General features: G+C 46.3%; 1 long non-coding RNA gene across 1 annotated transcript; it reads right to left on the bottom strand.

Moving 5' to 3' along the window:
• Positions 1–290: 290 nt before the first annotated feature.
• On the bottom strand, positions 291–11458 carry LOC143382257 (uncharacterized). The gene is made up of 3 exons (XR_013088947.2): positions 11359–11458; positions 2107–2259; positions 291–800 (listed from the first exon to the last, which is right to left on the bottom strand). It is a non-coding gene; the product is annotated as an uncharacterized LOC143382257 (long non-coding RNA).
• Positions 11459–14629: the final 3171 nt, after the last annotated feature.

The following is a 14629-nucleotide window of genomic DNA, read 5'->3' as shown; positions in this document are numbered from 1 at the left end:
GGGTTTAGACATGAACATGAGTTCGGTTTTACTCAGATAATTTTGAACAGTTTTTTTTTTTTTATCTGTGAAAATGGTCAAAAGGACATTCAAACATCATGTAGGTGACAAAGTGGGACTATCTGTGCATTTCAAGTTGTCTAGTTCCAGCCTCTGCCCACTGCCCTCCCTGTGTTATTGTGACAACCAAAAATGCCCCCTCCGCATTTCCACGGTGCCCCACGGAACCAAGCAATCCCCTCTCCATTGTTTGGTGTCTCATTTCCTCATCTGTAAAACTCCCATTCCCCTTTCCTGTGATGCAGTGTGAGGGGAGTGTTATGGCAGACCTTTGGCACCAGCTGTTCTAACTGAAAAAGAGACACAGGTGAAGACAGTCCCTTCCTCTATGCTGTTCTATGAGGATATGACATCTGGGGACTGCCTCTGTCATGTCTGCTTGGGGGAGCCAGCTACAGACGAGGCCACTATGTGAAGAAGAGAGGTGAGGAAGCTGGTACCTGATGGCTTCAGATGAGTCCTTGGATCAGCCAATCCTGGACTTTCCATGTGTTAAATTACTGTGCAAAGGAGTGGTGCAGCGCCTTTCTCATATTACAGCCCCAAACTCCTTCCGCAAAGGCTGTTCAGAGATCCCCTTTTGGGACTCCTACAGAGACACTGCCTCCTTCTTGGTCCTTCTTGGCAGGTGGTAAGCTGAGGTGGGTAAGGATAATTTCTGGGGATCATTCCAGCTCTGATTTTATTGGCTGTGTTCATTTTGTCAAGTCACTTCATCAGTTGAGATCTCATTTCCTCATCTGTAAAATGGGGACAAAAATGGCTTTCAAACTCCAAGAACGCTGTGAGGATTACATTAAATGAGCCCACAGAAGTACAGCCCTTCAATCAGGGCTGTGTTGAATGGATGTTGGTGCTGGTGATGAAGGATCTTTGTGTGTTAGTTAGGTATCTTTTGGACACAAATAGAAATCCAACACAAACTATACGAACAACAGAAAAGGGATATTGTCGGCAGCTGGAGATAACAAGATGGGTTACAGAACCAGGAACTGCTGTTGGAATCAAGGCCTTGAGGATTGGCCATGATCTGGTGTTGTAGACAAGGGGTCCAGATCCTCTGCTGCACATAAGAATCATCCTGAGCAAAACCCAGGATGTGCAGCAGGAAAGACCTGTTAAAACTTCTGGGCTGGCACCCAGGTACCAGTATTTTCTCAGGCTCACCAGGAGATTCCAATATTCACAAAAGTAAGGTCTCTCTTCATGTTCTCTCACTCTGCTTCTCCCTGTTTCCTTCCTATAGAAAGTTCCTCCTTCCACAACCTCAGATGTCTACCTTCCTACTACAAGAATCTCAATAGACAAAAAAAAAAAAAAAAAAAAAAAAAAAAAGCTGCTTTCTCCTACCATCTGTTTACCAATAGCTCTGCCCTGTCCAGTCTGTATATATCCTTTTTATTCCTATCACTGCTGCTGAAAGCCCAAACAAACCCACCCCTGTGGCCAAGAGCTTTGACTGATAACTGACCAGAAGCACTTCAAATGGAGACTGGCAATTCTAAGAAGGCTGAATGGGAAAAATGCATTCATATCACCTAAGCAACATGAGGCTAGTTAAACTTCATCTTGGTTGATGTAACTTCTTGTCAACATAATTTGCTTCAGCCATTTTTCTATAACTACTAAGATTTGGGCTCCATAGTGTCTTTTCTTCTAGTTCTTTAACCACTACAAGTGGCTCAGTGATCCCTTCCCCAAGATGGAATTGCAGGCTTTTTATCCTCTGAAGTTTATTCATGGAGTCCTTGTCACACCCACAGATAACTGATCTTGTAGGGTACCCTCTTGATTTCTCCAAATTTCACTCCAGGATAATCAATGACACTCTCAACTTTAGGTATGAGTGAGCAAGCTCTGCATTTCTATGCAAACTGAAATCCAAGTTTCCATTTTCTTGAATTTTTGAGCTCTCTCATCTCCTTTCCTTGGTGATCAGGATGGAGTAGTTCTTGAGATAATGCATGTATTTTAACCAAAACAAGATTAGAATCACCACATGGAATCCTCAATGCTACTTACCCACTTGTTCCCAAAAGTACTTACCAAATTCTCTTTTTAAAACTAGACATAGTTGAAAATAATAAACACATGGGCTGGGGATGTGGCTCAAGCGGTAGTACACTCGCCTGGCATGGGTGCGGCCCGGGTTCGATCCTCAGCACCACATACCAACAAAGATGTTGTGTCCGCCGAGAACTAAAAAATAAATAATAAAATTCTGTCTCTCTCTCTCTCTCTCTCTCTCTCTCTCTCTCTCTCTCTGTCTCTGTCTCTCCCTCTCTCTCTCTTTAAAAAAAAAAATAATAATAATAATAAACACATTCCCAACTTTCCAGACAATGGGAAATGTTTTCATTAGTTCAAAGCAAGTTCATTTAAAGAGACAGGCCACTGTAAATACCGTGCAGAATCAACCTAGTCAACAGCACCCTTAAACAGCCCCTTGGGCACAGGTCTGCAGCCCGAGGGAGCATCTTCTCTGTGGTCTATTTCTATGGTCCTATCCTTGCAAAGTTTCTAGATTTGGCTGACTTCCGGTTTCACAGAATTTTGATTATGCAGTGAGCCCTTCATTTGATCTCTGTTTCCTGACTAACTAAAGCCATTGCAGCAATAGACAGATGAGTGACAGGGAACTACTCCAGGGCTGCTGCTGGGGAGAGATGAAGGAAGGGGCCACGCCATTTGGTGTGCTGCCTCTGGGGTCTTTGGTTGTTAAGGAATCTTGATCTTTGGGTTATTTAGTCTATACCTTCCAGGCCTCTTCCTGTTTTGTTTCAGATGAAGTAAAAAGAGATCCCAGAGGGGCTTTGCCTCCTGCTAGATAGAGGAACTCATCTGGCCCATACCACCCTGAGGATAAGGGTCCACAGCACAAGAGCAGATTTGTTACCCCTCTCCCTGTTCCCCCTTTCCCTCCCTGGCACCACCACCTCCCCTCTCTGGCTGATGGGTCACAGACCCATGTGCATTATATTTTGAGGTCTGATTCTTGGGTGAAGCCACTGCACTCTCCTCTGTGTTCTTTGAAACTTCCGTTTTTCCAGCTGTTCCACAAACCTTTGCTGACCGGGACAGCCTTGCACATAGTTTTCCAAAATTACCCAGGACACAGGCATTCTCTCCACCCACAGCATCCGCACTGACCTCCCCCCCACCATTCCTTAATGCAAATCTTCTCCCCTTTTTACAGTTTTTCTCACTTCCGTGTATCAAAAAAAAAAAAAAAAAAAAAAAAAAGCTGCGTGCGTCACTCTCGGACTCTGAGTAGCAATGGAAAGGGGTCAGCGGATGGGTTTGCTCTGTTTTGGAGTTTAATATAAATAGACCCACACTGTGTGTCTTTTCTCGTGTGGCTTCTTTGGATCAACGTATTGTCTGTAAGCTTCCCCCGTGTTGTATTGATCGGAACTTTTCTGCCAGGCGCGCTGGCGCATGCCTGTAATCCCAGCGGCTAAGGAGGCTAAGGCAGGAGGATGGTGACTTCCAAGCCAGGCTCAGCAATGGCAAGGTGCTAAGCAACTCAGTGAGGTTATTTAGTTAAGTAAAAAATAAAAAGGGCTGGGGATGTGGCTCAATGGTTAAACATCCCTGGTACAAAAAAAAAAAAAAAAAAAGAACTTTTTTGCAGAGCAGTATTTCATTGTATGAACAGACTATAATTTGTTCATCTCTTCCCTCAGTGATGGACATTTGGGTTAGTTCCAGGTTTGTGCAGTTGTGAATGAGGATGCATGCATTCTTGGACAAGGAGTCTTTGGGATATAAGCAGTCATTTCTCTTGTGTGTATATTCAGGAGGAAAATTGCTGTTCCTTGTCACCATATGCTTAGATTTATTAGAAACTGCCAAATTTCCAAAGTGGTGGTTTTAACATATGCTTTAATCTATGTTTCATTCTCTTAGCAATCTTAAGTGTTGATCAGTCAGCTCATAGTGGTCTGTTGAGCACCAAGTCTATGCCAATCACTGTTCTAGGTGTGGGATGCAGCATTGAATAAGATGAGGTCCCTGCCCTCGACCCATCCTTATGAAGGTGATGAGTAAGACAACTCAAATCAACAAAGAAGGTAATTTTAGGTGCTGACCCGTGCTCTGAACTACAGTTACATTGCTGGGCATGGTGGTGAACGCCTATAATCCCAGTGGTTTGGGAGACGGAGGCAGGAGGATCGCAGGTTCAAAGCCAGCCTCAGCAAGTCAGCAGGGGAGGCCCTAAGCAACTTAGCAAGACCCTATCTCAAAATTAAAAAATGAAAAGGGATGGCAATGTGGCTCAGGGGTTGAGTACCCCTGGGTTCAATCCTGGTACCAAAAAACAAAAAAACAGTCACATAATGGAGCACAATGGCCATGTGCTCTTTCTGCTACTGCACCCAGAAAAGTTCTGCTTGAGGAGCTGATTATTGGACACAGACTGAAAAATGGATGAGGATCGGCAGTGCACAGTGCTTGGGGAAGAGTGCCAACAGCAAAGGGAACAGCAGGTATAACTAGGAGAGAAAGAAGGTCCCCCAGGCTGGCACACAGTCATCCATTCACTCACTCAACAAATAAGCATACATTGAGCTCCTACTTCTGCTATGTGTCAGGCACTGCTCTAGGCTCTGGGGCCCCAGCAGTGAACAAGATGGACATTGTGCTGTCACAGAACAAGCAGGAAAGAGCAGGTGGGAGGATGCGGAGGAGTAAGCAGAGGCCATATAAGGTCGGACCGTTTAAACTGTGAAAAGGAATTTGGAGTATCCCTGGAGCAATGTGAGACCACAGAAGGGTTTTAAGCAGAGAGCTAAAAATGATCCAATTGACTGGGATGAAGCAAAGGTGGAGGTAGGGAGACCGTGAGAAGGCATGTAGTAATGCATGCTAGAGACCTGGAACTGGGATGACAGCTGTGGCCATGGAAACAGTGAAGATGCTCTGCATTCAGGATATATTTTGCAGTTTGAACCAACAGAACACTGAAGAAGATTGATCGTGATGAACAATAGGAGGAATCCAATTCAAGTTCTGGGTACTTAACCTAGCAGCTGGGTAGTCGAGAGGGTGGTACCATGCACTGAGGTTGGAATGACTGGGGTCGGGGAGGAAAATCAATAGGTCCATTTTGCTAACTTTGTGGTACAAATGAATTTTCAAGTGCCTCAGAGAGCCCAGAGTTTGAGAGAGCCCACTTGAAGACCTAACTTTGAGAATCACTGGCTGGCATTATCTAGAAGGAGAAAGTAGGCCAAGGAAGGGATAGAGCAGTCTTGGAAAATGAGATTTTGAAGTTCCATCCTCTAGGTGAGGAGTCTGAGGCTCAGAGAAGCTAAGCAAGTTGTCCAAGTTCCCACTGCATGATGAAGCTGGTCTCGTTCCAGGGTTCACCTACTTATCCATTTCACTATAATGCCTGAGGTTTGTCAGCTCTACCACTGAGAAGCCATGAAATTTCAAACAAATTGCTTACCCCCTTAGTGTCTCAGATTCCTTGTCTGGATAACAATTCCTTGTGACGATAACAATAATGACACATACCACATAGGACAGTGTGAGTATAAAATATAATTGAAGTGCTTAGGACAAGTGCTTGGCTCAAGATGGTATTAGCTAATGTTATGTGAGCCAAACACAAGAGTAAGAGCATGCAGGCCTCAGAGGTAAGAAGAGATAAGAAGTTCCACATCGGCACAGCCAGGTGAGCTAGCTCTGGATGGCACTGTTAGATGAGTGATGAGGACATAGGTCGGGTCAGAGGAGGTAGGTCTGGCCCAGATGGGAGCCCTTTATACTTGCTGTTGGGGCAACACTGAGTGTGGATAAGCTTTTGACCCATCCCCTCACAGGTGGACTATGGCAGTGTCTGGGCCAGGGCAGGGGTATAGGTAGAAGACATTGTGGCTCAAGCCAGGGACAGAACCAAGCAAGCAATGGCCCTTCCCCCAGAATTATACCCAGGAGCCCTGCTAATGGATCTGCTCTGCTCTGGGTGACATTTGCTGTTTAGTGGTGACTCAGGATTCCTCCGGGTAGCACCTATGCCATAAAAGCTGAATCTGGAGGCAAGGGAAAAGATCTAGTGAATAGTGAATGTATCTGATGTGCCTGGGCAAACACCTGACTTTGAGGAGCACAGTTCTCCTTGGCTCCTACTTTTGGTAACAGCATTCCCTGCCTTCCTTACATTACTGTCCTGCCCCGCTCTGTGTGCTTCAGACCCCAGCCTCTGCTTGCCTAAAGCTGCACCAACCAAGTTTCCCCCCTTGATTTTATAGGTATTGGGAGAACCACCTTTTTCCCCCAGGGAGTGGTGAACTGCAAAGACACACAAGGGACTATCTCCATCCTTAGCTTCCTTTGCCCATCAGCCATGAGAGAGCAAAACCAGGAGACGGAGAATTCAGTGGCTTTATCTGAGGCCCTGGCTCTTGCTGTCTGGGCCACGCCTGTAGTCTCTATTCTGTGATGGGTCAATGTGTTCTTGGCCTTTGCTTCAGCTAGCCAGTATTGGGGTCCTTCATACCATAGACTAGCTGATTCACATTAGAATTGAGTAAGCGCTCATCTCCACAGCCTGAGCTGAAACTGTCCTGAAAGTAATTCATGGCTGTCATTGAGTTTCAGGAATAATGAACCTGGAAGGTTTAAAGTTCCAGTTCAAGTTCCATGGCATTTAAACAAACCAACCAACAGACACTTTGTGATCTATTTTTAGTTTATTTCACACCTATCTGCCCATGTGGCTTCTAAAGTCCTTGCCCTGACTCAAAAAAAAAAAAAAAAAAAAAAAAAAGAAGCAGCAGCCCCAACTCATATGGACAGAGTATTTGAGGACAAGGGAACACCAAAATGGCTTCTACTTAGCTTGAGGAGCTAGAATATTTCTTAGAGAGCGAGACCAACCTAAAGGAGCCTAAAAGACTAAATTAACTTCATACTGGACCAGATCAAAGGTACCATTCAGACTTGAGGTTTAATTGTGGCCTCCGTAATGGGCTCCAGTTGAGTCATGAATGCCTAAGATTCTGCGGTCATCTAGAATCTCAGGGACTCCAGCCTTCCCACAGAGACTGTCACTGGGTAGCCTCTACTTCATTCAGGTGGACAGGTATATGTATACCGATGTGTGAGTGTTTGTATGTATGTCTCTGTACATAGTGGTCCTCCTTGATTCGCAGAGTATATGTTTCAACGTCTCCATGGATGCCTGAAACTGCAGATAGCACTGAACCCTATATATATATTGTTTTCCCCTATACATACAAACCAATGATAAAGCTTAATTTATAAAATGAGACACAATAAGAGATTAACAATAATAACTAGTAATCAAATAGGACACTAGTAACAATACACTATAATAAAATTATGTTAATATGATCTTTCTCCCTCTCTCTCTCTCAAAATTTTGAATTGTCCATTTAAAATTTTTGTGCTGTGGTTGACTGCAGGTATCTGAAATCTTGAGAGACGAAAGCACCCATAAGAAAAGCTGCTATGTGTACACATGTGTGTACACACACACTCAGATTCCAGCCTCACATGCTTCTTCAGAAAAGAACTGAGAGAGACAGAGAGAGAGCGAGGGGAAGGGAGAGAAAAGCCATGGTTCCTCAAAACTTCCTTGGGAATTCCTTCCTGGCGGCCACCTCTTTTCCTCTTGGGACATTTTCATCTAGTAGCTCTACATTCCTTGCACAGCCACTAAGAAGGTGAGAGCCTGTTCAGAACCATCCTGTGTGACCTTGCTTTATGCTGGGAAGCCAGGTGAGGTGGGAGGGTGCCTTGAAGAGTTGGGAGAGGGGAGGGCATATTCTCCTTGCACCTTACATCTATCTGGTAGGCCCAGAATATGCAGCTCTTGATTAGGCCAGAAAGAGCAGACCCAGGAGACCCAGAACCCGTAGCCGAGGTGGGTCTGAAGTGTTCTTCTCAGGCACTTGGTGACTGGCTAGGCCAATCTCCCCTCCTCAGTGTCCTTCCTGGCTGGTGCAGGTCCTTTAACAGGGGTCACTCTCTCCTTGCTGCAATGGAGTTTAGTTGGACTGTATTTGAAGGAGGAAATTGGGAGAGCCTGGCAGGAGCCCAGCAGGCCCCTCTGCAGGTGCCCATGGCAGTAGTGTGGGTACCCCTATTCTGCACCACGATTGTGCTGGTGGCTACAATCAGCCTCTTGGAAGATGCTAATGAGATCCTTATAGAGAGCTAGAAAATCATCTGTGGCAGATGGTAGAAGGTTAGGTTTTGATTTCTCTTGTTCCACTGTTGTTTTTCTTTTTTTAAAAAAAGAGAAAAAGTGCTAACCAACATGCTGCTTTCTTCTGCTTGATTCCTACAAAGCCACTTTTATTTTTAAATTAACTTAACCCCTTTAATTTGACCATCCTCGGATCATAAATGTAAGGAACGATAGATATCTTTTTAGAAACCAAAGCAAATCATTACCCAGCTCCTTCCTTCTGTCCCTCCCTATGCTTTTCACATTTTTTTTTGTTTATACCAAAGAAATCATTTACATTTTTTTCCCAAATCTACAGAGATGATATTCACAATGCAGTGAGGACCCTGGAGATGTGTGTTTTGTTTTCTTACTGGCTGGGGCAGGGCTTTTTGCTTTTACATCTGTAGACAGATGTAAAAGCAAAAAAAAAAAAAAAAAAAAAAAAAAAAAAAAAAAAAAAAATGCATAGGAGCCCTTAAAGAGAAAGCTACACTTTATTTCCTTCCATATGCAGGTACCATGCTAAGCAATATCCCCACACCACCACCTCATATAACCCTCACATTCACACTGAAGTAGGTATTATTATTATTATCCCATTTTACAGATGAAGAGATGGAGACCTGAAGAAAGAAATTAGTCCAAAATCAAACGGCCAGAAAGGGACAGAACTGGAACTCAAAGCCAGTGCTATCCACTCCCAAGCCAGTGCTTCAAGATGATACATTCTGGGCTGGGGATGTGGCTTAAGCAGTAGCACGCTCGCCTGGCATGCGTGCGGCCCGGGTTCGATCCTCAACATCACATACAAACAAAGATGTTGTGTCCGCCGAAAACTAAAAAAAAATAATTATTAAAACTCTCTCTCCCTCTCTCTATCTCACTCTCTCTTAAAAAAAAAAAAAAAAAAAAAAAAGATGATACATTCTTCTGTTTTCCTTGACAAATTCCAGGTGAATGAATGATAGTAACCTCTGGAGATTGGGGGTACTTCCTGTGATTTCAACTGCTTGTTTGGCAGCCAGATGTTGAGAGACACACTTGTGGAAAGAGAGATGGACATGAGTTATGGAGGCCCAATATCAAAGATGGAAGATAGAACCAGCATTTGTAGGTGAAGAGACTAGAATCCAGAGACTATGGGGCACTTGCCCACTGAGCCGCATCCCCAGCCCTATTTTGTATTGTATTTTGAGACAGGGTCTCACTGAGTTGCTTAGCACCTTGCTTTTGCTGAGGCTGACTTTGAACTCACAATTCTCCTGTCCCAGCCTCCTGAGCTGCTGAGATTACAGGCATGTGCCACCACGCCTGACTGCAGCTATTTAATAAAGCTCATTCACACATTGTTTGAGTAAGAAGCAAACAAAATTCAAGGTCAAATACGAGAATGTGTTCCTGGGATGAAAAACTAAAGTGGATTATGATAAAATGAAGAATATTTCAAACTTAGGGATTGTTAGAGTCAGAGGCAGCCTAAGAGATCGAATCTAGTCCAAACCCCATTTTATCTATGAGAAGACTGAGGTCCAGAGAAGTCAGCCTGTGTGGAGGTTCTGAAGCTCTCGGTTATTCTTGAATTGATAATGAGTGCTTCGGGAGCACTGGTTAGATTAGGTGTCAGGCATTTGCCTGGTGATGGAAATTTGAGGTGGAGAAGGACAGAGCTGATTGTGGAGGCAGGGTGTGGGGAAGGACATGAGAAGCAAGCTATGACTACAGCCCTGCAGTGTCCTGAGCATACTGTGGGAACCCAGGTGGCGGGGGAAGGTGGCTGAGCCTTAAGACCAGTGCCCTACATCTCAGGTCCAGGTCCCTGGCTTGATGACCAGGGCTCTGTGTGGAAGAAAGCATGTTTTTAAAACATTTTGTCTACTGAGCCGTCCATCAGAGCTACATTGAAGTGCTATGATTTAAAAGGAATCATATTCATGTGTATTAAGCAGATTCTGCGCGTCACATGCAGTCTCACAGGACGTGGCCTTACCAACTGTCCTGAGGGAGGCGGTAAGCTTTAAATCAGAGCCTCTGGCTTCCAGTCCTTTCTCTGAGCCACAAAATGAGATGTATTCTAGCTGGAGTCTCAAGAGAGCCAGATCAAAATTGGAGTCCACCATCAGGATGGCTGATCACAGCCCTTGACCAAGTCTATAAAGAGTGTCACAAAGGGTGTTCAGAGCTGAAGGGAATCCAGAGAAAGGACAGCACAAGTCTGCAGAGTCCCTTAAACTCTTGGAGCCTCAGGCTGCTCACAGGCTGCTCACTTGTCCAATGGGAAGAAATAATAATAGCAAACACCCACGGGGTGCCCACAGTGCAACAGCAACTGATCTGAGGCTTTACCAAATTAACTTTCAGTCCTGCACACAATTCTGTGAGTCAGCAATGACAATGACTCCATTTTACACTTGAAGGAATGAAGCCTTGAGGGCTTAAATCACCTTGACAAGGTCACACAACTAGCAGGGGGAAAGGGGGTAAGATGCAGCCCCAGGTAGCCTCAGGAAAGCCCAGTGAACACTGACTACACCTTTTTTTTTTTTTTCAGAAGAAATGAGACAGGCTCCATCTCCCTTCCTTATATCTCTGTCTCCTGGGATCTTGACCCTACTTTTTGGCCTCTGGTGGTTCTCACCATGTGCTCAGGGCACCCTTTCTGAAGCCCCTAGACTGCTTCAGGAGACTTGTTCTCCCAGGAACTCAGGATCCCTCTAGTCAGCTCCAGGCTCTGACACAGATCTTCCTTGCTCCTCTATCCCCTCAGCTCTGGCAAACACACCAAATCCAATGCCTGTCTGGCTCCCTAGAGAGACAGTGCTGTATATGACTTCAGCCCCATCTGGTAAGAGACAGCAGAGAGGAGACCTGGAAGGTTCCTTCCTTGGCTTCTGCCATTCCCTGGCCTACTCCACCAAGGGGCCACAGGGGAGTTAAACCATCCCAATATAGTTGGCTTTCACTCACTGCCACCAGGCTCATCATCACACCACTCACTCACCCTGCTAAGTACTGTTCTCCCCTCCCCATTAACACACACAAACTATGGAGTCCAATTTCACCAAACTAGAAAGTGGCAGAGGTAGGATACAAACCCATGTCCATCTGATCCCAAACCCAAGTCTTCTCCATCGCCAGAGGAAAGTCAACGGGACACTGAGGGTGTCTTGCAGCTCCAAATGTAACTCTCAGGCCAGCAACCTTGGAATCATGGGAGAACCTGTCAGAAATGCAGACTGACAGGCCCCTCTGAACTAAGGGGAATCTGCATTTTATCCATGTCCCAGGGGATTGCAAAGCCTACTAATATTTGAGAAGCCAGGGCTGGTGGTGTTTCACCACCTTGACTAACAGTGGAAATTACCTGGGGAATTTCACAAACTGCCCGGGTCCCCTACCAGTGCTTTTGAGGGCAGGGTGTGGGTACAGCCTGGCATCGGATTTTTACATCTCCCCCGGCGAGCCTCACGAGCAGCCCTGAGACCCACCCGCAGGACAAAGGGGAAGACTGAAGGCAGTGCTGGGTGGTAGCACCAAAAGCCAGTCAGCGCAGATATATGTGACCCGCAACAGGAGGCTGAGGAGACACAGTGACAGGACGGCGACAGGGTGTTCTTCCCGCCGGTGCGCAGTTGGAGAGACACCGGCAGCGGAGGAAGAACACACGGGTTGGGACGCCAGGGAGGCGGCTCCCGGCGACCTCCCGGTGCCTGCTGTGCCCAGGGCCGGGTGCTGAGCCAAGAGGGCGCTGCGTGCAGCGCGCGCAGGCGCAGAGGCATGAGAGCGGCAGGGCGGCGGCGGCTGCTGGGCGGGGTGACTCACCGGGCGGAGGCGGCGCGGAGGCGACTGGCGGCGGGAGGCCGGGAGCCAACTGCAGCCGCCGCGGGCCGGGCCTGCCTGGCAACAGCCAGTGCCGCCCCCGGGAGGGGAGGGAGCCGAGGCGGCGCTGCAGGTGCGGCGCGGCCCGGGGAGGGCGCGTTGGAGCGCGGCTTTGTTTCGGTCCCGCACAGCCCCGGGCCCCTGACCTGTGCGCCAGCCTGCCAAAACTGAGTCACCATTGGGCGAGTGGCCAGAGGGCCCCACCCTTAAGGATACGTTCCTTTCCTGAAGCTGGCCTGTCTGATGAGCTAGAAGGGACAGAGCCAGGGAAAGGTGTCTTCTATTCTACAAAACTCTTTAGGGAGATGGGGAGTCAGGCCACCGTCAGATGGTGTGAATCTATAATCAAGGTCACCCCAGCCCTCAGCCCTGAGCAAATTAGAAAGCAAAGCGGAAACCGTAGTCCCTAAAGATGCCACCGCTGAGGGAAGCATGCTTTTGAGACACCTGTGAGGGGCTTGGGGCAAAACCCCACCACAGACCAGGAGCAGCGAGGTGCAGGAAGGTCCTTGGGCTGCTCCAGGTCCCTGCACCTGCTTGAAGTGTGGGGTACAGGCAGGAGTGGCTGTCCTGAGGCCATCTGGAGAACTTGTCAGAAATGCAGATTCCCTGGCTCTGTTCCCAGTAGATGAGATTCCATAGAACTGGGGTGAACACCATTTTAGCAATCACCCAGGTGCTTTTTAAATAGGCCATTGGTACTGTGCAGTTTGAGAATCACTGATGTTGTAGAAGGTCCCATGAACAGAGACCTTTAGCTACATATGGATGCCCCATAATAATAATAAGTTGAGGAGATAAAAGGAGCAATTGGTAGAGATGGGAATCAAAGCAGGTCATCAGTCTCCCACATTTATGTTTATAAGCACAGGCCAAACCTCTAAGCAACTCCCAGGAAGCTTTTTAAAACTTCCCTTGTACTTTTATAGTATTGGAAGCCACCTGAAATAAGAATTTCTCTGGCACTTGTATGCTGTTCAGTTTTTATAGGGATGTTGATATTGTATGTGGATTTGGGGATATTCTTCCTTAAGCCTATCAGTTGCTAATAGACATGAAAACCCAGAAGAGTCTATTATTTCTAGGTAGATGTCAGCTGAAATGGATTTTTTTATATAATCTCTAGTTTAAGGACTGTTAATCTGTCAAAAGAGGATAGAGAAAAAAAATTCACTGAAAAATTAGTCTTAAGACAAATTTATCCCTTTGCTTGGCAAATGTCATCTTATCCTGTTAACAACCCATAATGAAAAAAAATGAGTAAAAATAAATTACATTTTCAACAATTTGAAGTGTGGACACATATGTGTCTGGGGGCAGATGACTTTGACTCACATCTTAGCATTTCTACTTCCAAGCTGTTTCAGGGAAGTTTGTAGCATGAGTGCCTCGGTTTCCCTATATGAAAAAAGTAGGCATAAATATCTAACACTGACTACACGGAGAGATTGCAAGTGTTCATTTATGTAATCCACATTTTACAAAGGAGGAAATGGAGACTGGAGGCTAGGTACAAAGGTTGCCATATCTCAGGCCAGGCCTGTTGTCCCCAGCCCCTGCCTTTGACCATTCCTCATCTCTCCTGACTGGCTGTCAGACACTAGCCCTGAGTATTCTCATCAATGATCATAATGACTAACAGGTTTTGTGTGCCGTGAACTAGTGTAAACACTTCACTTGAATTAATTTATCTAATTCTTACTCTCACCCTAAGAAATAAGAATTATTGTTTTCATCTTCATCTTTCAAGGGAGGAAACAGAAGCACAGAGGTATTGAGAAACTTACCTAAGACCATACTGTAAGGAAGGGGCAAAGTCTGACCAAGGGTACCCAACTGATGCACTGCGCTGCTGCTTTGATATAATCACGTGGATTATATAAGGGAAGGAGCGGGCTCACCAATCTCCTGGCCCATCAGAGCAGCAGGGCTGGGAGGTTGGGGTTTTTGCTTATCTTACCTCCCTGTCTGTATACAAAGCTCCCTTCTCTCTCTCTCTCTCTCTCTCTCTCTCTCTCTCTCTCTCTCTCTCTCTCTCTTTGTGTGTGTGTGGGGGAATTTATGGCTCTTCTAGCCTTTAAAACTTGGTGGTTATATGGGGCAATTTAGAGGGGCTTTGGAAAGCCTTGCGTACAGCAAACATTTGATCTACAGGAGACATGCTGGGAGCCTTCAGCAAAGGCTGAACTGCCCAGGGCCTGAGCAGTATCTCCTGGGTGCAGGGGAGTAGCTCACAGGATTCAGCTTAGCTGCCATCCACCTCATCTCTGCAGGGCAGCCTGGCACCAGTGCCACACATGGCAACTGTCCTTCTCACTTCCTTCCTCCACACCCTCCACTGGAGTCTCTTGTCTTCCGTCCCTCATCCTCATCCAGGGTCAAACCCCAGACTGTCCTCTGCACCCCCATTCTCCAGGGCACTATTCTTGTATTTGTGGTGGCAATAGCAGTGGTGGCGGCGGGCAGTGGAGAAGTCTCGCTCTTGTC

This window comes from Callospermophilus lateralis, chromosome 16 (genome assembly GCF_048772815.1).
Source record: "Callospermophilus lateralis isolate mCalLat2 chromosome 16, mCalLat2.hap1, whole genome shotgun sequence".
Classification (NCBI taxonomy): Eukaryota; Metazoa; Chordata; class Mammalia; order Rodentia; family Sciuridae; genus Callospermophilus; species Callospermophilus lateralis.
The sequence above is the reverse complement of the archived record's forward strand: the minus strand, read 5'-3'. Positions and strand labels throughout refer to the sequence as shown.